This window comes from Scyliorhinus torazame, chromosome 28 (assembly GCF_047496885.1).
Source record: "Scyliorhinus torazame isolate Kashiwa2021f chromosome 28, sScyTor2.1, whole genome shotgun sequence".
Classification (NCBI taxonomy): Eukaryota; Metazoa; Chordata; class Chondrichthyes; order Carcharhiniformes; family Scyliorhinidae; genus Scyliorhinus; species Scyliorhinus torazame.
This window is the reverse complement of record NC_092734.1, coordinates 7,687,340-7,710,266: the sequence shown is the minus strand read 5'-3', so window position 1 is coordinate 7,710,266 and position 22,927 is coordinate 7,687,340. Positions and strand designations below refer to the sequence as shown.

Genomic DNA, 22,927 nt, shown 5'->3' with positions numbered 1-22,927 from the left:
GCTGGCCCAATACCACCTATGGTGCTGAATACAGCTTGATGAAGCTCCCATGAACCGCCCTAGGACGGTTTACTCTAAAAGTCACCATGCGTATGCAAGTGGTTGTTCTCCCCCACAAAAGTCTGGTTAAACATTCATAATACATTGCCTTTTTGGGGCTTTTTACTGATCATTTTTAACCTTTTTAAAAATTCATTTTATGCTGGCTAGGCCAGTATTTATTGCTCATCCCTAGCTGCTCCTCAGAAGGTTGGGTTTGAGCTACCGCCTTGAACCATTGCAGTCCGTGATTGCAGTCTGGTTGCATAGTTCACATTACTTGCTCAGCGCTCTGATTTCAGTATTACTTATAAACTTGCTCATTTATTTATGATACTCCCATCCAAATGGCGAATACATAACAAGGATTCTTGGATTGTCCAATGGTGTCCTTCAGCTTCTTCGCAAAAACCCTGCTGAAGAAGGTTACTTGGCTCTAACAGCTGATACTTTGTGGCAAACTATACATTGGTTGAGGCTTCCTTTAAATGTGGATTGCTGTAACCAAATGGATAGGATCGTGTTGGATAGGACTTTGTGACAGTGGTCTATTTTCCTGCATTGTGCTGTCAAGGATGTGCCTTTTCTTTGTACTAAGGAAGTTCCCCAGACCGTTACGCAGTAGCAGGGCATTGCAGTGGATTCCTTTTATTCACAAACATATTTTTCAACCCATAATATTAACTCTATTTGCATTCAAGATTTTCCTACTCTTTGCTCACCGATTTGTGGATTGCCAGAATGTATTTTATGGCCAAGTCCCTTGATGCTGAACAACTAGAAAATCTTCAATTCGATTACAAGAGAAAGAGAGAACTACATGCATATTGTGCATTTCAGGGCATTCCAAAGCATTTTATAATGAATTAAGTAGTTTTGAAGTGTTACAAATTAAAGAACTGAAATGAATACTAGACAATCTGATTTAGTGATGTAGGTTCTTGGATATATACTGACCAGAGCATGAGGAAAGTTCTTTCAATGCGAATATTGGATCGTCCACCTGAGAGGGTAAATGGGGTCCCAGTTTAACATAACATTTGAAATAAGGCACCTCAGAAAATGCAACACTCTTCAGTACCACCCTGATGTTGGCCTGGAATTTTGCTTGAGTGTATGGAGTGAGGCTTGAACAGCCAACCTTCTGACTCTGGGACGATGTTCTAATCCGGGTGGCCAGGTAATGAAATATAAAACTGGAGTCCAACCGTTTCAGTCTTTTTAAGCTTTTATTTACAGAGGTGCATGCTACAAACACACACTTGTGAACTCGAGGACATTGCAGTTTCAGTCTGCTCCAATATGTTCTTCTGTAACTTATTAAATATTCAACTACTATACAATTAACTAGGAGAGTACTATTCCTGAACCAATAGGATGAAATCCATTATAAGAAAGAGAGAGCTTCAAAGCAAGCCTGGATATATAATAATTATGTGTGACATGTTGGCACATTGCATTCAAGAGAATGAGGAAATCTGGCACACTGACACCACGATATATAGATACATACACTTAAAAAAATGATGATACTTCAGATCATAGTAGATAAAGTCACTGTCGTGATCAGCCAAAGGCAGCTCTCTCTCCGATCTCCCATTTTCATATGGTTGGGAAATATCTTAATTTGTCGCCTCTCGGTCTTTTTCCTTCCATATGTTCTTATAATAGCTTCTTCCACATCCCATCCCATTTCAGCACATGTCAAAATAAATTAAATTGCCTTTTTCTGATCACAACAATTAAACTTTTTATTGGATAATCTCCTACACTACCTCAGTTTCCTTATCCGCTTGCTCGAAGCGCCTCCAAATCCTCATCGAGAGAATAGTCTGACCTCTTATCCCATCAATACTTCAATACTGTATGGAATTAAACTCCATATCAGCTCTTCACTTGTCTTCAATTCTCTATTCAGTTGTGCACTCAATATACTTTTCCTTCGAATGAGTACAACTTTTGCTGTTGTAATCCAACACTCCTTGGCAAATCTGCTATCTTCAATCCGTATACTGGCCAGTTATTCACCCAGGTCTAACTGTTTCCTGTTCATTTAAAATGCTTAGTCTTTCACCTGTATTTCTAGAACCTGCATAACTATGTTCCTACCCACATGGATCTTCATTCCATAGCCCATTGCTGTGAGTTATCTACCACCAATTGTAATCCATTCAGGGTACGGTGTTTTCTACCATGACTTTATCATACTCCAGTTTGACAGCTTTCGCATGATAAAGATAGGCTTAGAGGAATATGATTTGAAGTTATTGAATGGATTCCTGATTCTTGCTGCTCTACATGCATTACAGACTGTGGCTCTACCATCCTTGTTACGGCTGAACCTAAACTGGCCTGCGAACCAATCTTGAGCCATGGGACTTGGGTGACTGGAAGTGATGAGAGGTTGCCTGGGATTGTTGCAGCTTCAGCCAACCTCATAGGTTCTCCCGGTTCAGTAGCCTTTTCTTGAGTCTAAGTGATGTTTCCCATTACTTCCAATAGAGCCACTTGAAGGTTTCTGGTTAATTATAATATGGAGTTGTCTGGTAAGGAGAGGGTGAGAAAGTCCGGTTCCGTCAGCAGGACAGAATATCTTTTAAAACCCCTCTAAAAATAATTTTGATAAGTCTATCTTTATCCATTGAAATGTGGGATACTTTTTATTTGAATTTTTTTTAACACCCCCTAATGTCACACACCATTCCCTCCTTCTGCGCCACCTCTCTCGCACTTAAAAATTTAGTCATGGCTCAGCGAATGAACGCAGGGGGGGTGGGGTGGAAGGATTATAGGTTTACTTAAACTAACTGAAACATCTAGGAAGCATACATGATTTAATTTGGTGCATTTTGGGCTTTCATTATGCTAATGATAAACTCCGCATCTTGCTGGTACAGGGGGTGGTGCAGTGGTTAGCACTGCTGCCTCACGGCGCTGAGGACCCGGGTTCGATCCTGGCTCTGGGTCACTGTCCGTGTGGAGTTTGCACATTCTCCCTGTGTCTGAATGGGTCTCACCCCCACAACCCTAAGATGTACAGGGTAGGTGGATTGGCCATGCTAAATTGCCCCTTAATTGGGAAAAAATAATTGGGTACTCTAAATTAAAAAAAATCTTGCTGGTGCACAGTAAAGACTAATGCTGCTGATTAATAAAAACAGTATAGTCAGTGGTAGAATGCAAGTGATTGCTTTCTGCCTTCTGTCAACAGTTTTGTACCACACAGCACAGCTGGGTCCACAGGGAAGACATTAGATGGACAAGCACTTGTGGCTGCAACATGGCAAGAATCCTACAATGGACTTCTATTCGACACCAAACTCCTGATAGTGCTTGGTTGTTCTGAAGAATTGCCGCATGTGCAGAACTCCAAATTGATTCTCTTTTGTCTTGTGCTTCTGTTACAATTGCTGTCACTTGCTTGGCGCCGAGAATTTGTTTCTGACATTGAAGAGTTGTTACTGTGAGAAGAATATCTGTTTTTTTCCCCTGGTTACACATTGTTACAATCGGTATTCACTCTTCAAAGCCAGGCCATGCGCCAGATGCTGATGCAAAACAAACCACAAGTGCTTAACAGACTTGAATTGGTTCAAGTCATTATCTACTTTTTAAACTGTAATATCCCTCACACACGTGCCTTGGGCCCTCTGTGGAGACAAAGTGCACTCCACTAAATCTGATGTGTTGATATGCCATTGTTGTCTGGAGTGCTCTCAGGACCATAATGTCTTCATTAAAATTTTAAAAACAATTTCAGCAAATAGCTGCTTAGAACGATGAAGCATTCTGACACCAAAATGAGTTTTGAATTGTTTACAAGGTTTTTGGGTACTCCAATTTAAATTTTCAGTAAATAAAAGACAAATGATGCTGAAGCATGTCAAACTACATTAAAGTGTGTTCCAGTGAATTTCTCTACAGCTCCATCAAAACCAGTAAAAGGAAGATACTCCCAAGGATCAGTGACTGGGAATTCACTGAGTTTTAATTAATACATCCAGTTTTAACTCGTCAATTGCATTGTGGTCACAAACATATTAAACTTTGGCAGCAGACTTTTTTTTTCAACCGTAAGATTTTTTTCCCAATAAATTTAGAGTACCCAACTATTTTTTTCCAATTAAGGGGCAATTTAGCGTGGCCAATCCACCTAACCTGCACATTTTTGGGTTGTGGGGGTGAGACCCACACAGACATGGGGAGAATGTGCAAACTCCACACTGACAGTAACCCGGGGTCAGGATTTTTTACCATAAGATTCTGATGACTACAAGCTAGGCTCTGCTTCTGGGAAGGCAAGAATTGATGGTTTCATTTTTGACTCCGTAAATCCTTAAGCTGCATTGTCCCCCAATCAATTTGAAGTTTTAAAATGGGTAATTACCCCAAAACAAGGTTTGGACTTAAATGCCCAATGTAAATGCCCAATCGGGGCTGGTTTAGCACAGGGCTAAATCGCTGGCTTTGAAAGCAGAAAACAGATCCAACTTTCCCAATCTAACTTCAACTGAAATTTCTCACCCCTGGAACTATTTTTGTGAACCTCTTCTGCACTCTTTCCAATGCTTTCACACCCTTCCTATAGTGTGGCGCCCAGAACTGTACAATACTCCAATTGTAGTGTCTTGCATAACCTACTTTCTCTTCTACTCCATTGTGTTGCGACCCCGGGTCAAGTAGGGCTGGAATTGACGGCGCACAGCCTGTGACAGAATCACCCGCAAACTTTAAAATTGTCCTCTGCGGATCAAGATCTAGATCATTAAAATATATCAGGAAAAGCAAGGGTCACAATACTGATACCTGGGGTACTCCCTACAAACCTTCCTCTGAGCCGAAAAATCCTTTGACCATTACTCTGTTTCCTAAAACTCAGCTAATGGACAGGTTGCTGCTGTCCATTTTATTCCATGAACTATAACCTTTCTCACAAGTCTGTAGTGTGGCACTGTATCGAATATCTATGTACACCACCAAATCAACAAGTAACCAATTCTTTTTTTCCAATTAAGGGGCAATTTAGCGTGACCAATCCACCCCGCCCTGCACATCTTTGGGATGTGGTGGTGCGACCCACACAGACAGGGGAGAATGTGCAAACTCCACATGGCAGTGACCCGGGTCCTGGATCGAACCTGGGACCTCAGTGCCGTGAGGCAGCAGTGCCAACCACTGCACCACTGTGCTGCCCAGCAATACCCTCATTGACCCTTTCTGATATCTCTTCAAAAAATTCCAAGTTATTAAACATGATTTCCCCTTTAGAAATCCATGCTGGCTCTTCCTAATCAATCCACAATTTTGTTTTATGACTACTACTTCTATCGTTTTTAGAAGCTTCTCCACCAATGAATTTAAACTGACTGGTCTGTAATTGCTGGGATTTTCCGTGCAACCATTTTTGTACAAGGGCTTAATGTTTGCAATTTTCCAGTCTTGAGTCTAGGGAAGACCAAACGTTTATGGCCAGCGTCCCTTCAATTTTTGTCCTCACTTTCTCCAATATCCTTGGATGCATCTCATTGGTGTTGGTGCCTTGTCAACTTTAAGCACTCATAGTCTATCCAGCATATCCTCCTTATGTATTTTGAACCCTTCTAGTGACAGAGCTTTATCATTCTTGGTTTTGATTTGATTTATTGTCACAGGTACCGAAGTATTTTTCTGCGGCCAAGGGGAAATTGTCCTCTGCGGACAAATTTTTTGTCTATGTACACAGAACGTACATAGACAAAAAAGAATAATCGCGAGAACATTGACAAATGGTACATCGACAAACAGTGATTGGTTACAGTGCAGAACAAGGAGCCAAACAAAGCAACTACATGAGCAGGAGCAGTATAGGGTATCGTGAATAGTTTTCTTATAGGGAACAGATCGGTCCGAGGGGGAGTCGTTGAGGAGTCTTGTAGCTGTGGGGAAAAAGCTGTTCCTATGTCTGGATGTGCGTGTCGTCAGACTTCTGTACCTGCACACTGGGCTAAATAGCTGGCTTTTAAAGCAGACCAAGGCAGGCCAGCAGCACGGTTCAATTCCCGTACCAGCCTCTCCGAACAGGCGCCGGAATGTGGCGACTAGGGGCTTTTCACAGTAACTTCATTGAAGCCTACTTGTGACAAGCGATTTTCATTTCATTTCATTTTTTTTTCTGCCTGATGGAAGGGTCTGGAAGAAGGCAAAGCCTGGTAAAGACTGATGCAAAGTATTAATTTCATACTTCAGCCATGCTCCCTGCCTTCACGTGTAAATTCCCTTTGATCACTCTCCTGAATGCTCCTCACTGTCAGTTGATCTACATGGTCCACCTCATTCCCAAGAACCCGGTCCAACAGTGCATCCTTTTTAGTTGGACTGCGTACATACTGCTGTATAAAACGTTACTGAATGCAATCTAGGAACATTTGCCCATCTCCGCTCATTACAATACCACTGTCCCAGTCTACATTTGGGTTATTAAAGTCCCCCATTATAACTGTCTATATTGTTTGCATCTCTCTGTAACTTCCTTGCATGATTTGTTCCTCTACACCCTTCCCATTAGTTGGAGCAAAATTAGAAATAAAAATTATTTGTGAGCTTTGCCCTTTGGTGTTCATTCAAAAGCAAATATGGTATCTGTTCCAACAAAGATTTGGGAATTACTACAAATTGAAAGTGCAGTTTTTGGTAACCTTGGTTGTGAACTGTAAAATATCAAACAGCTAAGTAGAACAGCGTAAAATCGCTTTGCTGCTTTACCGGGCAAATTTGGGAAGCGTAGTGGTATTGTCTCTGGGCTAGTAATCCAGAGACCCAGGGTAATGATCTGGGGACCTGGATTTGACTCCCACAACAAAAATCTGGAAATAAAAGTCCAATGATGACCACAAAACCATTGTCGATTGGGGCCAAAGAAATCATCTGATTCACTGATGTCCTTTTAGGGAAGAGAAATCTGTCATCCCTACCAGGTCTGGCCTACTCCAGATCCCTGCAACACTGTGGTTGACACTTAACTGCTGTCTGAAATGGCCTAGCAAGCCACTCAGTTCAAGGGCAGTTAGAGTTGGGCAACAAATGCTGGTCCACCCAGTGTCACTCACATCCCTTGAACGAATAAATAAATGAAAAAAATCAACATCTTAATTGCTACCGATGTGAACAATCACTATCACTCTTGGCAGAAGCCTTTTTTTCCCCAAGTCGCTTGAAACTTTTTACTTAGTGATTGGGTTTATCATTTTTCTAAATGCAATTACTGCAGAGACTGGATGCATTAACTTGCACTGTTATGGTTGTTACAGTTAAATAATACCAGTTCATTTCCTTAGTACACAGTTCTCTATATCTTTTTTAACAAGTGATTGACAGGAACATGTGTGTATTGTACAGCTGGAAGTATATCATCTGCAAATTCGGTTGGGTAAATATAGTAGACAGTCTGTCGAGTTGAGAGATGGATTGTTCTGGGAAAGGAAGTGCTGTCTATATTCTGAAAATTTCCTGCACTTCTGGGACTATATATATTTTTTAAACAAAGGCAATACAGTGAGGGAATTGGCAAATCTGTGTGCAATTGAGGAAATGCTTGCGATTGTCTTGTTTGGGGGAGGGGGGAGAAATCATTCAAGTTGGAAGCTAACTGGTTCATTCCCCAATGGCAGAGGTTTCTTTAGGTGTGCCTTGCTTTTTCAGAAATTTGCAAAGTAGCTGACAATTTTTCTTATATAAATGTGTTCTTCAGCTAGCGGGCAGAATTTCCCTGCTGTAATTTCAATGTTTCTTTTTCGTAACAATTCTCCCGGACGATAGGTAGACATCGCCTTTGCTTGTGAGATGCGCTTTTAAAAAAAAAAAAAATCATTTTCTTGCTGTAAAGGTCAGTGTTTGATAGCTTTGTGGAAGAACAGAGCTGCTAAATCCCCTCATTTTTATTCATACAAATACAAGCATTTAGTGAATCCCAGACAACCACAAGGCTCAGTGGCAGGTTGAATTTTGAGTGACAGCTGCAACAGGCTCCCCTTTCCCCCTCCACCACTGTCTGAATTGAATTTATAGGCAAGTTTCCCTGTTAAGGAAAATGGAGTTAATAGTTCCCTCGGTCAGTTTTTCTGGTTTTAGTTCGTAATTTTAACCTCAACATTTCTGACAACCTTGTTTGTCATCATTTTAAGTCTGTCTGCACAACCAAACACCATATTTGCAAAAGAATGTTCAAGGGCACATAATGTGACACTATCGGGAATGAAGTCAGCAGCCAGGTTAGCAATGACGGGATGTTTTATTTGATTTGGACAGGAGCCTATATTCACGCCTTCTTCCCCAGTATTGCCATATAAGATTTAAAACCATGTGCAGCTTTCCAGGGCATTGCCTATTGCTTTATTTCCTGAAATAATAACCCAGCTTGTGAAAAAACTGGATTTTTTTCCAAGTGCCAAGTGGAAATACACTTCCATTAGCAGTGAAAATGCATCCGTTTGCATCCTTTTTTAAAAATAAATTTAGAATACCCAATTCATTTTTTTATCCAATTAAAGGGCAATTTAGCGTGGCCAATCCACCTACCTTGCAAATCTTTGGGTTGTGGGGGTGAGACCCACACAGACATGGGGAGAACGTGCAAACTCCAGACGGACAGTGACCCGGGATCGAACCCAGGTCCTCAGCGCCGTGAGGCAGCCGTGCTAACCACTGTGCCACCGTGCTGCCGACATCAGTTTGCACCCTGAATGCTAATATTCTGGCTACTACCAGCAGTCACTTTCATTCACAATATGAAGTGTGGTAACCGAGAAGCTATTCTAACGTAAACAATAGTACAGATTATTTAACAAATCTTCCTTACTGATTTCATCAACTCTAATCAGGACCACAATGTTGGTGTTGATCACTTTTCTTCTCTGATTTTCGCTATGCCACTAGGTGAGCCACCAACATGGGGTCGGCTACTTCTCACCAGGAATGGGAATGATGAGAGAGTCACAGTTCCTGATTCCAATAACTTGCAATGATCATATCATTGGTTTTGCTCATTTCTAAAAATTATCAGAATTTTCACGGCTGTAAGAGTCCTGTTTATTTCCTTTGTTCCCATTCCTTATAGGTTATTTTCTTTTATGACCTGTGGACCCATAATCAGAATGTGCCTTTAAGCAGAAGACTCGAGGTTGAAGCAGTTTGCTTGTCAGGACACTTTGTCCCCAGGTATTGTTTATGGAGGGGAGAAGCCAAACTCCTTGGCACCGAGTGGATCTTAGGAACCATTTTTTAGGAGAGTCGGATCGATTGGTGGGTCGGCCTGACAGTGGTTAGTGATTGGTTCCTGCGTGATGCTTTCTGAGAGAACTGGGCATTTAAACCTTGGAAGTGGAAAGAACTCTCTCTCTTTCTCCTGCTTGCTGAAGTGAAATCATCATAGAATCATGAAATCCCTCCAGTGCAGAAGCAGGCCATTCGACCCATCGAGACTGCACCAAACCTTCCCGAATCCCCCCCCTATCCCCATAACCCCATAACCTAACCTGCACATCCCTAGACACGGGCGCAATTTATCATGGTCAATCTACCTAACACTCACATCTTTGGACTGTGGGAGGAAACCGGAGGAAACCCACGCTGAAACGGGAAGAACGTATAAACTCTACACAATCACCCGAGGTTGCAATAGAACCCGGGTCTCTGGCACGGTGAGGCAGCAGTGCTAACCACTTTGCCACCATGCCACCTCAAAGAAATGCTTTATTCATTCTGAAAGTGATGACTTCGGCAAATCCATTGCTGTGAACCTGGAATGACGCTGAGTCGGTAGCGAAGGTGGACAACTGTGCCAGAATAAACCATCTCCAGCTTAGAAGGAAGATGTATCAAAACAAAAGCTTGAACTTCAGATGGCCACAAACTGGAAAGCATCTCAGTGCATCAAAGATCTCTCTCCTTTTATTTATATTAATTTATTTTCCTATCCACCACCCTTTCCCGTGTGTGTGTGTGTGTGTGTGTCCCTTTAATTATAATATTGTACATAATAAAAGTCTACTTGTACTAAACCTGGTGACTGTAGTTTATTGGGGCTCAACCAAGGACCTTGAGTATTTGAAATAAAATCTCATTTCACCTGTGTAGCAACTCTGGGCCACGTGGGGCTGGAGTTGACCGTGCACCAGCCCAGGGTATTGTGGCACTGCTGACATTTGTTGAGCTTAAACAGCTATTCTGCCTGGCTTGAATTAAAGTTGAGGATCAATATTTTTTTTTTAAACATAGAATCAATGTTGATGTTTTGGGAAATTCTAGAAGTCACTCAAATCAAAATTTCTGACTTTAGAAATTAAAGTATTTTAGAATAATTTTATTGTTAAATTTCCCAAAACCTCTCTACTCTCCCTGTTTTAGACCTTCCTCAAAACTTATCTCTTTTGAAAAGCCTTTGGTTGTCTGGGTAACTCCTTTGGCTTGCTGTTGTTCTTTCTTGTCTAATTATTGGGGTGTTGTATTATTTTGGGATGCTATGCAAGCTGTTGTTATGCATTACATTAGGATATGTTGGCGCCGAGGACACGGGTTTGATCCCGGCCCCGGGTCACTGCCTGTGTAGAGTTTGCACATTCTCCTGTGTCTGCATGGGTCTCACCCCCACAACCCAAAGATGTGCAGGGTAGGTGGATTGGCCACGCTAAATTGCCCCTTAATTGGGAAAAAAATAAGTGGATACTCTAAATTAAAAAAAAGATTAGGATATGTTGCACATGCAAAAATGAAGGATTTGAGTAATTTCCAGCATCTAGTTATTTTTAAAATCCGTGTTTTGCCTGCACCCTCATCACGATGGCCAACCCAAAACCTTTCTAAAATTAACAATTAATCCAACTATCACTAGATTCTCACAGCCTGCTGCTGAAGTTGCACTTGAGGCTGTAAATCTGAGCAGTTAACGGTGTTTTAAATGAGGACTGACAGCTTGGCTTAGGCATGGTGTGAGGAAAGATGCAACTGTTGTTTTTTTTAAAAGCATGGTTCAGTTTTACGTGTTGAATAATTTAAGTATCCCAGCAGGAGGTAATTAATCACTTGGGTCTGTAACTCGGTGACAGAAGCATTGTGTAAGACATTTACGGAAAACCTCATGAACTTCAGAGGCACTACTCGTTATGATGGTCATTGAATTCCATCGAGTAATATTTCTCCGTTGTTTCCTGGCTTTAATTGCCAACTATTTAATTTTCAAGTTGGAGCTTTTAATTAATTGTATTGGCGAGACTGCCTTGTAATGGGGAGTAACAAGTAGTTAGGTTGGTTGAAGCACTTGTCCTTCAGATGTCCTATTTGTATCGCAATTTGAATCCTCAAATCTTCATATCAGTTTGAAATCTATAGTAGAATACATATTACCAGCAATATTTATTGTTTGGCATTATTGGAGACTGTTGGAGTACAGATTTTTTTTTGTAGTTCTTTTCTAGTTTTCGAAAGACAATATCCAATTTAAGCAGTAAGTGGTTGAACAGCGATGAAGATGGTTCTGTTATAATTGATGGTTAACAGAGATGGCGGTGGATACCCATTACGGCAGTGTCAAATGAGTTTGAAAGCGCAATGAAAATGCTGCAATCATTTGTATTCATGCAGTGCCATTAACATAAAAGGCACTTCACGGAGACGTTTATCAAATAGGCAAATGGGAAGCTGCGAGGACAGATGTCCAAAGCGTGGGCCAGAAGGTAGGTTTCAAGGAGCTTCAGAAAGGAAGGGGCAGATGCAGAGAGAGGTTTAGGGAGGAAATTCCAGAGATTCGGGCGGAGGCAATTGAAGGCACCGATGATGGAGTGATGAACCCACAGAAATCTTGGGCTTGAGGAGATCACAGAGATAGGGTGGGCTGAAGCCATAGACTGATTTGAAAGCCAGGATGGAGTTTGTATATAAAGGTGTTGTGATTTGAGGGATGTAATTATGGTCCAGATTGAGAGGCTCACAGGAATTTAAGTAGATTCACAATTTTTAAAAAGAACCTTGTAAATACTCTGATCCATTACCCGCCTTGCTGTGCAGTTTTTTTTGAACCAATGAGCAGCCCGTAACGAAAGTGAGTCTGAGCCAGTAGTCTGTACATTCAACTATCCGTAACTTTGCCTTGTTCATGGCATGACCACAAAATGGAACAGTAAGCGAAAACAAATCATTATTTATTCATTCTATGACTATGTAATTGTTTGACTACATGGAACAGAATGATGCCTTTGGACACCAACTGGAACAATTATTCCAATGCCAAACAGTTAGGCTTCTTTATACGAACATATAAATTAGGAGCAGGAGAATGCCACTTGCCCCTTCGAGCCTGCTCCGCCAGTCAATGAGATCATGGCTGATCGGATTGCTTGTCCAGAGGAGAGCTGACGTTTTCTCGGCAAGATGCATTTTATGGACTTCAGAGACAACTTAATCTTGACTATCTGTAAAAAGAAGTCTTTTTGTTTTCACTGGTAATGTGCAGTTTGCCACCATTGACAGCTGGCATTCGGGTTGGATCGTCTGAAAAAACGTAAATAGTTCCACATCTGCACAATGCCAATATTTTCTACCCCATTTTTCCTTTCGATTTGCAATAATTTTACCGCTTTAGACAGCATTTGTTATACCTGTTTAAGTGCATCAGTGATACAGTTAGCCTATTTTAATACCCTTGATTAAAACGCTACATGCTTTGCTTATGTTTAGCATCTGGGGTAAACTGGTACCTGTGAGAGCTAACTGAAGTTAAAAGAATAATGGAACATAGACGATTGCCTGTCAACATCCTAAATCTCAGACTACAGAATGTATTTTTCTTTAAAACGTTAAGCAAGGCTGTGATTTACAATTCTCACAATGCTGAATGGAGGTGTGGAATTCCATGTAATAAAAATAGAATTTACTTAGTTACTGTCAACCAGTGGTCCTAATTGTAACTTGATGGAATTGTAGGATGCATTCCCCAAAATAGCACTTTTAAAAATCCTGGCAACCCATGTTAAAAATAGTACTTGACTTATTCTTTCGCCGCAACTTGAGCTCCAGACGGAGTTAAACTGTCAGTTGGGTTAGAAAATTAACAAAGATGCATACAGTCTAGTCTCCTCCTGCTCCTATCTTTTATGCATCTATGTATTACAAGCTTTCTTAGTAATTTCTGTAACACTGAGATCAATAATTTCCTACTGTCAACTGCATTATTTGTATGCTGTCAATCTTCTGCTGAGGCAGGTTACAATTCAGTTGAGTTTAAAAAAAAAACAGATGTGTTGAACAAATCACTTCAGAGATCTGTGCCATGGGATATGATTAAACTTGCACCTTGGATTGTCTTTTGTGTCTCCGAATGCCTTCATTAAAGTTTTCATTTGATGTTCTTGGCCTATCGCAAAAGCCTAGGCTTGGAGTTGATATTTTAACTGGGAGCTGTGCTGCTGTGAGCTGAATTTGGATTGTCTAGTTTGTGCATGTGCAATGCAGCCAGTTTTCCAGGATGCAGCAGTACCATTCATTCAGGTAAATCGAGAGATTTTGTTCTTCAGCTTGCAGAGATTTCTGCCAAACATGCTTCAAAAATGTTTGAAAAGGCCACAAATTCCAAAAACTTTGCTCAGGAAACTTTGAATAGGTTGGGTCTCTTTCTGTAGAAAAGAGAAGGCTGGGGGGGGGGTGACTTGAGAGTGGTCATTAAGATTATGGAAGGTTTTGGTAGGCTAACAAAGAAGAAGATTCCACTTGTCAGGAGATAAAAATAATCTTTATTCTTGTCACAAGTAGGCTTACATTAACACTGCAATGAAGTTACTATGAAAGTCCCCTCAACGCCACACTCTGGCGCCTGTTCGGGTGCACGGAGGGAGAATTCCGAATGTCCAATTCACCTAACAGCACGTCTTTTGGGAGTTGTGGGAGGAAACCGGAGCACCCGGAGGAAACCCACGCAGGGAGAACGTGCAGACTCTGCACAGACAGTGACCCAAGCTGGGAATCGAACCTAGGTCCCTTGAGCTGTGAAGCAACAGTGCTAACTACTGCCCTACCGTGCCACCCAAATTTGGACGGCCATAGGTATAGATAGTCACTAATAACTCCAATTGGGAATTTCTTTACTCTGAGTTGTGAGAACATGGTAAGTGCTGCTACAACGAGTGGTTGACGTGAACAAATTGGGTCAATACTATGGGTACTGACCAGAACATCTTGTGCTGTTGTTACATATGTGCAAAATGTATCTCGTGTCCACCAAAGTGTAATGCTACTTCTTGAGCCTACATTGGATTTCATTGGAGCAGTGTCAGAGACCAAGGCTAGAGTGGGAGGGAGAATTCAAGTGGCAAACAGCTGGAAGCTCAGAGTCACAATTGCAGCTTGAATGGAGGCAGCCTTTCTTAAAAGTGGTAGGGCAATGCAAGATTGGTTTCAAGCTTTTGCAAAGCCACATAACCACTGTAACCCTGCCAGTGATCATTAACACATCCTGATTTATTGTCACCTTGTTGTGTCGAAACATTCAAACTTATGTCCAACGATTATCATCAGTCCTCCTCACTGCAATAGCACCTGAAAAATAAAGTTTTCGTAATTAAATTCTGTAACAGTTTCACGTTTAAAGACATTTCCTGTATCAGCATTTTTGGAATCGGCCATTGCGCAGACAATCTAGCATGGTCCGTGGTATGTTGGTCTTTTTTCAGTGATGTTGCTTGCATTATATCACAGTTTAACTTCAGCCAATTTTGTTTCACAGTTGTCAGTTCTACATTGGTTTATGGGAAATGTTTGATCCCACAGGTTAGAGTTTATTTGACACTTGGTCACAGCTCATCAGTCAAATTTGAATATCTCTGTGATAGAAACATCTACGTGTATTTTTAGAAGCAGAACATTTTGAAGAATGTTTTGATAATTAAAACAGATTACCTTTCAAATATTGCCATTTGTAGGAATACAAGCCAGCACTTGCATTTCCACACACGCACTCATACTCTCCTGCATCCTCTGATTTCATCTCAGTAGTTACTATTATTTTTTCCTTTTGTGATCAGATGTTTGCTTCTCAGCTGCATTGGTTTTTTTCCCGTTTCTATTTGTTTGATAATTTGTTTGATCCGTTTGGATCCTGCCCTCGTTTACATTTGTAACTTTTGCGGCAATGTCATCGGTTTAATGCATTTTTTCATTGGGAGATTGTGGAAAATCATGAAATAATTGTTTTGCATAAATGTTTTGATTTTCATTATTTCATATATGTATTGTCATTAAAAAAAATATATATATTTTTTATTCTCCTTTTTCACATTTTCTCCCAAATTTACACCCACCAACAATAAACAATAATCAGTAACAAATATGTCAATCCCCAAATCAATAACAATGATCCCATCCTCCCACCAAACCCCAAACATTAGCCCGCATGTTCACACAAACAAATGACAAAAAGGAATTGGGGATCACCCATAGTTGCCATTAACACACACAGCCCTCCTCCCCAGCCCTCCCATCCACCCGCCCCAACAAATGTTCGATGTTGTCCAGTTCTTGAAAGTGCATAATGAATAACGGCCATGAATTGTAGAACCGCTCCATCCTTCCCCTCAGTTCAAACTTGACCTTCTTAAGAGTCAGGAATTCCCACGCCACAGGGTGTAGAGGTTGCTCTCCAACCTAACAGGATCCGTCTTTGTGCGATCAACGCGGCGAAGGCTACAGCATCTGCCTCCGCACCCGTTTCCAGCCCTGGCTGGTCCGACACCCCGAATATAGCCTCCCAGGGGCCCGGGTCCAGTTTCACGTGCACCACTTTAGAAACGTTCGCACACATCTTCTCCTTCAAAGAATCGGCTCATCCTCGCCCTTGTGACATGTGCTCTGCATACCACCTTCAGCTGTATCAGCCCCAACCTCGCACACGAGGTGGAGGCATTCACTCTCCGGAGCACCTCACACCAGAACCCCTCCTCCATATCCTCTCCCAACTCTTCCTCCCACTTTGCTTTGATCCCCTCCAGTGATGCCTTCTCCTCTTCCAAAATAGCTCCGTAAACCGCTGATACTACCCTCTTCTCCAGTCCCCCTGTCGTCAGCACCTCCTCCAGCAATGTGGAGGCCAGCTCCATCGGGAAGCTCTGTATCTCCTTTCTGGCAAAATCTCGAACCTGCATGTATCTAAACATTTCCCCCTGCTCCAGCCCATACTTCACTTCCAGCTCCTTCAATCTTTCAAACCATCCCCTAAGAAACAAATCTTTTACTTTCTTAATCCCCTTCTCCTCCCATTTTCGAAAATTTCCATCCTACTTCCCTGGCTCAAATCTGTGGTTCCCCCGAATCGTCATTTCCCTTGACCCTGCCCCAAATCCAAAGTGTTGGCGAAACTGCCGCCAAATTCTCAATGAAGGTATTATTACCGGACTCCCTGAGTATTTCTTCAGGGTCATCGGGAGCGGCGCTGTTGCCAGTGCTTTCAATCCCGACCCCCTGCACAAACTCTCCTCCATTCTGACTCACTGGGAATCAACCCCTCTGACTCAGCTCCACAACTTCTCCACATTCGCCGTCCAGTAGTAATACACCAGGTTCGGAAGACCTAAACGCCCTGCCTGCCTTCCCCTTTGTAGCAGCACCTTTATAACTCTGGCCACCTTCCCTCCCCATATCAACGAAGAAATCTTCCCCTCAATCTCTGTGAAAAAAGCCTTTGGCAGGAAAATCAGCAAGCATTGAAAAATAAACAGAAATCGTGGCAACACGTTCATTTTAACCACCTGTACCCGACCCGCCAGTGACAGAGGGAGACCATCCTACCTTGCCATATCAGCTTTCACTCTCCGCATCAAATTAGAAATGTTGTACCTGCGGAGCCCCCCCCCCCCACTCCTGGGCAACCTGCACCCCCAGTTACCTAAAATGAGCCCCTGCCCTACGGATTGGCAGCCCCCCCCCCCCCCCCCCCCCCCCCAACCCCTGCCCCATCCCTGGATATGTATTGTCATTTCGATTATGGATGCAACATAAGTAAGTACAGCAGATGCTGTAATCTGAAATAAAAATGGGAAATGCTGGGAATACTCGGGTCAGGAAGAAATAGACTATGGGTCGTTCATTTGGGTTTCGGATGCCGTTGGTCCCAATGTGTCTCGTTTTGTGGTTCTGTTTTATTGTCGTTAATTAGTGATTTTGCTAGTGCAGTACTTCTAAAGATACTGTTTATGCAGAGTATATATCTGCATAATTTCCAATTAAGGGGCAATTTAGTGCGGCCAATCCACCTACCCTGCACATCTTTGGGTTGTGGGGGTGAAACCCACGCAGACACGGGGAGAACGTGCAAACTCCACACAGACACAAGGGGCCAAGTTCAGGGGTAGCACGGTAGCATTGTGGATAGCACAATTGCTTCACAGCTCCAGGGTCCCAGGTTCGATTCCGGCTTGGGTCACTGTCTGTGCGGAGTCTGCACATCCTCCCCCTGTGCGCGTGGGTTTCCTCCGGGTGCTCCGGTTTCCTCCCACAGTCCAAAGATGTGCAGGTTAGGTGGATTGGCCGTGATAAATTGCCCCTTAGTGTCCAAAATTGCCCTTCGTGTTGGGTGGGGTTACTGGGTTATGGAGATGGGGTGGAGGTGTTGACCTTGGGTCGGGTGCTCTTTCCAAGAGCCGGTGCAAACTCGATGGGCCGAATGGCCTCCTTCGGCACTGTAAATTCTATGATAATCTATGATATCTCTGCTGTATGTACACAACGTAATGAGTCATCCATTGAGGATTCTTCATAAATATAGATTTTACTTTGAATATATAAAATATTTTCTCCTGAAGACTCATTGCTGAAATGCTTAAAAGTGAAAATCAAGTACGATTTTCATTTGGATATGTTCAACTCCCTGTTCTTTAATTTCCCTTTTGGTATACCTTCAGCTTCATAAAGAAACATAACCTTTTTTTCGTGATTGCAGTCTTGTAATAGGAAATGTGGCTTTCATCTGGCGAACGTAATACTTTGTCACAAACGTCATCTTTTTAGATTATATTAAGGCTCAAAATGGGCTTTAAACTGTGGATTTGCAGGACCATTGACATGTTTCCCACAAAGCAGCATTTGAGAGAGCTGTAGGGCAAAGATGTATGTGATTGTTTACTGAAGGAGGAAATCGCTGGGAAACGTTCTTTTCTAGATGGGTTTCTCACTGCAGAGAATTGAAAATGCAATCCGTCAATGAAACGTAAAGAGAAAATACATCGAGTGAAGAAGAATTAATATTGAAGTAGAAGCACTCGTGAGACCAAACAAGCATATATTGCATTGTCTCCTGAAGCAGAGTTTTTGATGTCTGTTTCTGGGCACCTGTCACATTAGCACATGAAAGGGGCAGCACGGTGGCGCAGTGGTTAGCACTGGGACTACGGCGCTGAGGACCTGGGTTCGAATCCCGGCCCTGGGTTATTGTCCGTGTGGAGTTTGCACGTTCTCCCCGTGTCTGCGTGGGTTTCACCCCCACAACCCAAAGATGTGCAGGGTAGGTGGATTGGCCACGCTAAATTGCCCCTTAATTGGAAAAAAAATAATTGGGTGCTGTAGCCACCTAAAATGGCTGATTCCTGATTAACTTGGCCAAAACCCGATGTAAAATGGCTAACTGAAAAGGCTGATGGGAAAATCGGCCAAAAGGGCACAAACGGACAGCTGCAGACAGAAGAGTGTATTCGGCTCTGGGGAAGTCGGCCCAGATCGATACCTGCAACCATTAGCAGCACATCAACCCAGCCATCTGTAGTTTAATCGGCGATCCCCGGGAACAATTGCAACAAATTAGCAATTGAATGCCGATCCAGACCTCTCGGCGCCAGCAGTGGCCGAGACAAAGAAAGGTGAATGACCACCCCCCCCGATCAAGGAATCGCCCCATTATTGGAGCATATCGAATCACTTGGGACCAGGGTCAAGGTCCGCCCCGAGAGTCGGGAAGCCCCTGGGAACTATAAGAGTAAGGGGCCAAGTTCAGATCGACCCTTCTCTCCCTTCTTCTCCTGCTCGCAACCTTTGCAAGAACCATCGACAAGAAACCGTAAGTCTTACTCCAGCGATCGCTACCTGATAGGTGTTCCAGACTATCGACCCGTACCAGCCTTTTTGAATCCCGCAGGTCAGACCCAATTCGATAAACCATTTGTTTCCCTGACCTGGTGGGCCATCACCAAAGTTAGGTATTGGCCTTTAGTGGTAGGTAATAGTCTAGAGGTAGTATTATTGTGTAAGTATTTATTGCTGTATATAATAAATGATCGTTGATTTAACATTTACTAAGCGGTGTGCTGTCTTGTTAATCATTACTCGAGCTTGAACCACGTGGCGGTATCAGAAAGATACCTGGCGACTCGTGAGCAAAGGTGACAGAATTGGAGCTAATAAAACTAAGGCTAATAAGAGCAACAGTGCTCTAAATTTATAAAATAAAACATTAGCACATGAAGCATGTTTTATTTTGGGGCATTTTGTTTTTGTCACCGCCTGTTTGAAATGCACTTATGTCATTGTAACAGCCATTGTGGTACAACAGTAAGCAACCCAGACAACCTTTCTTCATTTCTCCTCCTAAGTACTAGGGGCTGGTTTAGCACAGGGCTAAAGAGCTTGCTTTTAAAGCAGACCAAGGCAGGCCAGCAGCACGGTTCAATTCCCGTACCAGCCTCCCCGAACAGGCGCCGGAATGTGGCGACTAGGGGCTTTTCATAGTAACTTCATTTGAAGCCAACTTGTGACAATAAGCGATTTTCATTTCATTTTTCATTTTCAGTTAGAGGAGAGCATTCACCATTAGTCTTCAGTCAGAGTTGAACATAGGATTGTAAAAAGGCTCTGCTTCGTTTTAAAATGCTGGAGATTGAATGATTAAATGAATGGAGGTGCAAACACTGCATATGATTCTGCCTTGAGACTTCCAGCAAAATCAGAGCGCTTCTTCACAAATTAGGTGATGATGACTGTTGCATTTACCACTTTCAGGTCTTGTGAAGTCTACAGTAATCCACGCAGGTCAGTATGTGTGGATCTCTATATACAACACAGTATCTTTTTTTAAATTTAAAGTACCCAATTCTTTATTTTCCCAATTAAGGGGAAATTTAACGTAGCCAATAAACCTACCCTGCACATCTTTGGGTTTTGGGGGTGAGACCCATGCAGACACTGGGAGAATGTGCAAACTCCACACAGACAGTGACCCGAGGCCGGGATTGACCCCGGGTTCTCGGCACTGTGAGGCAGCAGTGCTAACCACTGTGCCACCATGCTACCCTCACAGTTTCTTTTAAAGAACTCCACATAGTTAATCTTTTATTCTTTTACGCAGGAAAAATCTGCATTTCAAGTGCGACAAATTGTCATTCTTTACTGCTTTGAATGACAACATGGGCTATAAATTCTGGTTTTAATTCTGCAGAATTCCTAGTTAGCTGGATGCTCATTTATAGCATAAAAGAAAATTGCTGTGGATGCTGGAATCTGAAACAAAAACAGAAAATCCTGTAATGTCTCAGTAGCTCTGACAGCATCTGTGGAGAGAGAATGGAGCTGACGTTTCTAGTCTGATGAAGAGTCACCCAGACGTGAAATGTTAGCTCCGTTCTCTCCGCTGATGCTGCCAGACTTGAGATTTTCCAGCATTTTGCTCATTTGTAGCAATTTGAAATGTCTCATCTTTGTTCAGTGGTAGAAGTTTAAAATCTGTTTAGTTACCCCCTCCCAGCCCACTGGTGCGAACTGTTGTCTATTCAAGCATAGCCCCCTAGCTCGGTCAGGGGATAGGGGAGCTTGTCTTAATGTCATGCTGTGCAAATCCACTTGCTTACTGGCAAAGTGACCATGGAAACAGCAGCTCTGCTACCAATGACTGGACCAGATGTCTTTGGTCGTTTCTGCAATGCACACATCTTGCTTCTGAAAATCACACAGCAAGCAATTTTCATAGTTATTCAAATCAATTAGTTCCAGGCAGCGATAATTCAGTTTGTTTTATACTGTACACATTTAAAAATACAGGAAAAATCTGGCTTTGAGATGAGTTGTATAGATGATTCAGTGCAGTCTTAGCCGGGCAATCTTTTCCCAACATTCTTATTCCCTGAATATGGTTAGTGTGGGAGGAATATGGTTAGTGTGGGAGGAATTAACAATGAATTTCCTGGTCGCATGCATACCACAGATTTCAACATTTTATAGGCAAATGCATTCCCACAAAATGGCACCAAATTTGCTCCTTGGTATTATGAATCCAATCTGCACTCGTGAAATTGAGAAAATATCACCCCAAAGGATCTAAAGTTTTTCTCGTTCCACCTTCTTTCCCCTGTTTCCAATTCACACCGGAGTCAACTGGATACTGCTAGTTATTAATGATGATATTGCTTTTCAGAGTTGCCAGTTATCAAATGATACCACCACAAGGTTTTACCGGATATCGATCAAAGACCCAACAACCAGTTAGTTAGTTCAAGTTCAATGATAGTTTATTTACACACAAGAATTACTTCGACATGCAACATAAAACACTACAAGCTAAATTACACCTAACACTGCAATAACCTGTACTTAACTTCAGGCACCTGGCTTTATGCAGAGGAACTTTGTTCGGATCTTGCATGGCATGGGTCTGGAGAAGTGACTTAGTTTCTGCTGGGCTCAACTGTCTGGTAGCGATCGTTGGTCTTGAACTTGCTTCTGGTCGTGGTGCTGCAATTGGTATCAGGCGCAGGCTGGGCCAAGAGAGTGCCAGTGCGCCGGGGCCAAAAGAGACTGAACACATGGCAGTGTCTCTTTTTATCCTTCGGGGGTTTCGTGGTCTTTTGGGTGGTCCTTAGCTTTTGATCCAATAATTCAGCAGGCTTCGATTACTGCCTTTGATTTTGGCCAATAAAGGGGCGGCTGCCTTGATGGCTGGGCGTGTCCTGAGCGGTCATTGACCTTGGCTGTTTGGGTTTCCTGGGTGAAGGGAGTGGCGCCGATGAGTCTGTATCTGATACCTGAGCACAAGTCTTTTGTTCTGGGGAAATGGGCCATTAGAATGTAAATCGACTAGGGGTTTCGAAAGTGTCTGGTTATCTAATGGCAAATATACACTTAAGCTCTGAGTTCGTCTGGAGCCTGCATTGGCCATATTTCCTGTGATTCTTTGTAAGTGGCCATATTTCCCTTTGTAAGTGGCCATATTTCCCTTTGTAAGTGGCCATGTTTCCCTTTGTAAGTGGCCATGTTTCCCTTTGTAAGTGGCCATGTTTCCCTTTGTAAGTGGCCATGTTTCCCTTTGTAAGTGGCCATGTTTCCCTTTGTAAGTGGCCATGTTTCCCTTTGTAAGTGGCCATGTTTCCCTTTGTAAGTGGCCATCCCAGATGGCTACACCACCATTTTTAAAATCCCAGAGATCAGAGAATTCAATCATGCAGGTGAGACGAATTAACATTTCCATTTATTAATAAGTTCAAAGTCAAGAAAGCTTCCCTTAAAGGAGCATGTGATCAGGCCTAATAATTTAAGTAGTTGAGCCCTAGATTCTCAACCCTAATTCTCAACCAACAAGTTCTGTTGTGTTTTATTTTGAGTTGCTTTGTCTTTTTTCCCTTCAAAAACGGTGTGGAGGAGCCGATGAACCGCCTTGGGAAGGTGATCGATAAATTGTTCAGCAGAATTCTGAAACTTCAATCTATTCATTATAAAGCTGTCCTCAGTATTTCACTGTAACACAACTTTTTTTTATTCTTCATCTCTGATCTAGCACCAAGCACATTTCATAACCGGGAAGAACTCTGAGGGTTGTACTATATTGGTGTCATCCCGAGGACCGACCTTCCAATGTGTTCTATCAGGGACAGACTGTAGTTGTGCATCTATCCCTTGG

At 42.5% G+C, this 22,927-nt stretch overlaps 1 protein-coding gene and 1 long non-coding RNA gene across 9 annotated transcripts in view; one reads left to right on the top strand and one right to left on the bottom strand.

Moving 5' to 3' along the window:
• gbf1 (golgi brefeldin A resistant guanine nucleotide exchange factor 1) overlaps positions 1–22,927 on the top strand; it is a 281,444-nt gene that overhangs the window by 39,320 nt on the left and 219,197 nt on the right. The gene's annotated exons all lie outside the window — the stretch shown is intronic.
• Positions 13,795–22,927, bottom strand: part of LOC140403492 (uncharacterized) — a 114,128-nt gene continuing 104,995 nt past the window's right edge. For all 3 annotated transcript variants that reach the window (XR_011938339.1, XR_011938338.1, XR_011938337.1), the window contains one exon: positions 13,795–14,598. This is a non-coding gene — a long non-coding RNA (uncharacterized lncRNA). The remainder of the gene's footprint in view (positions 14,599–22,927) is intronic.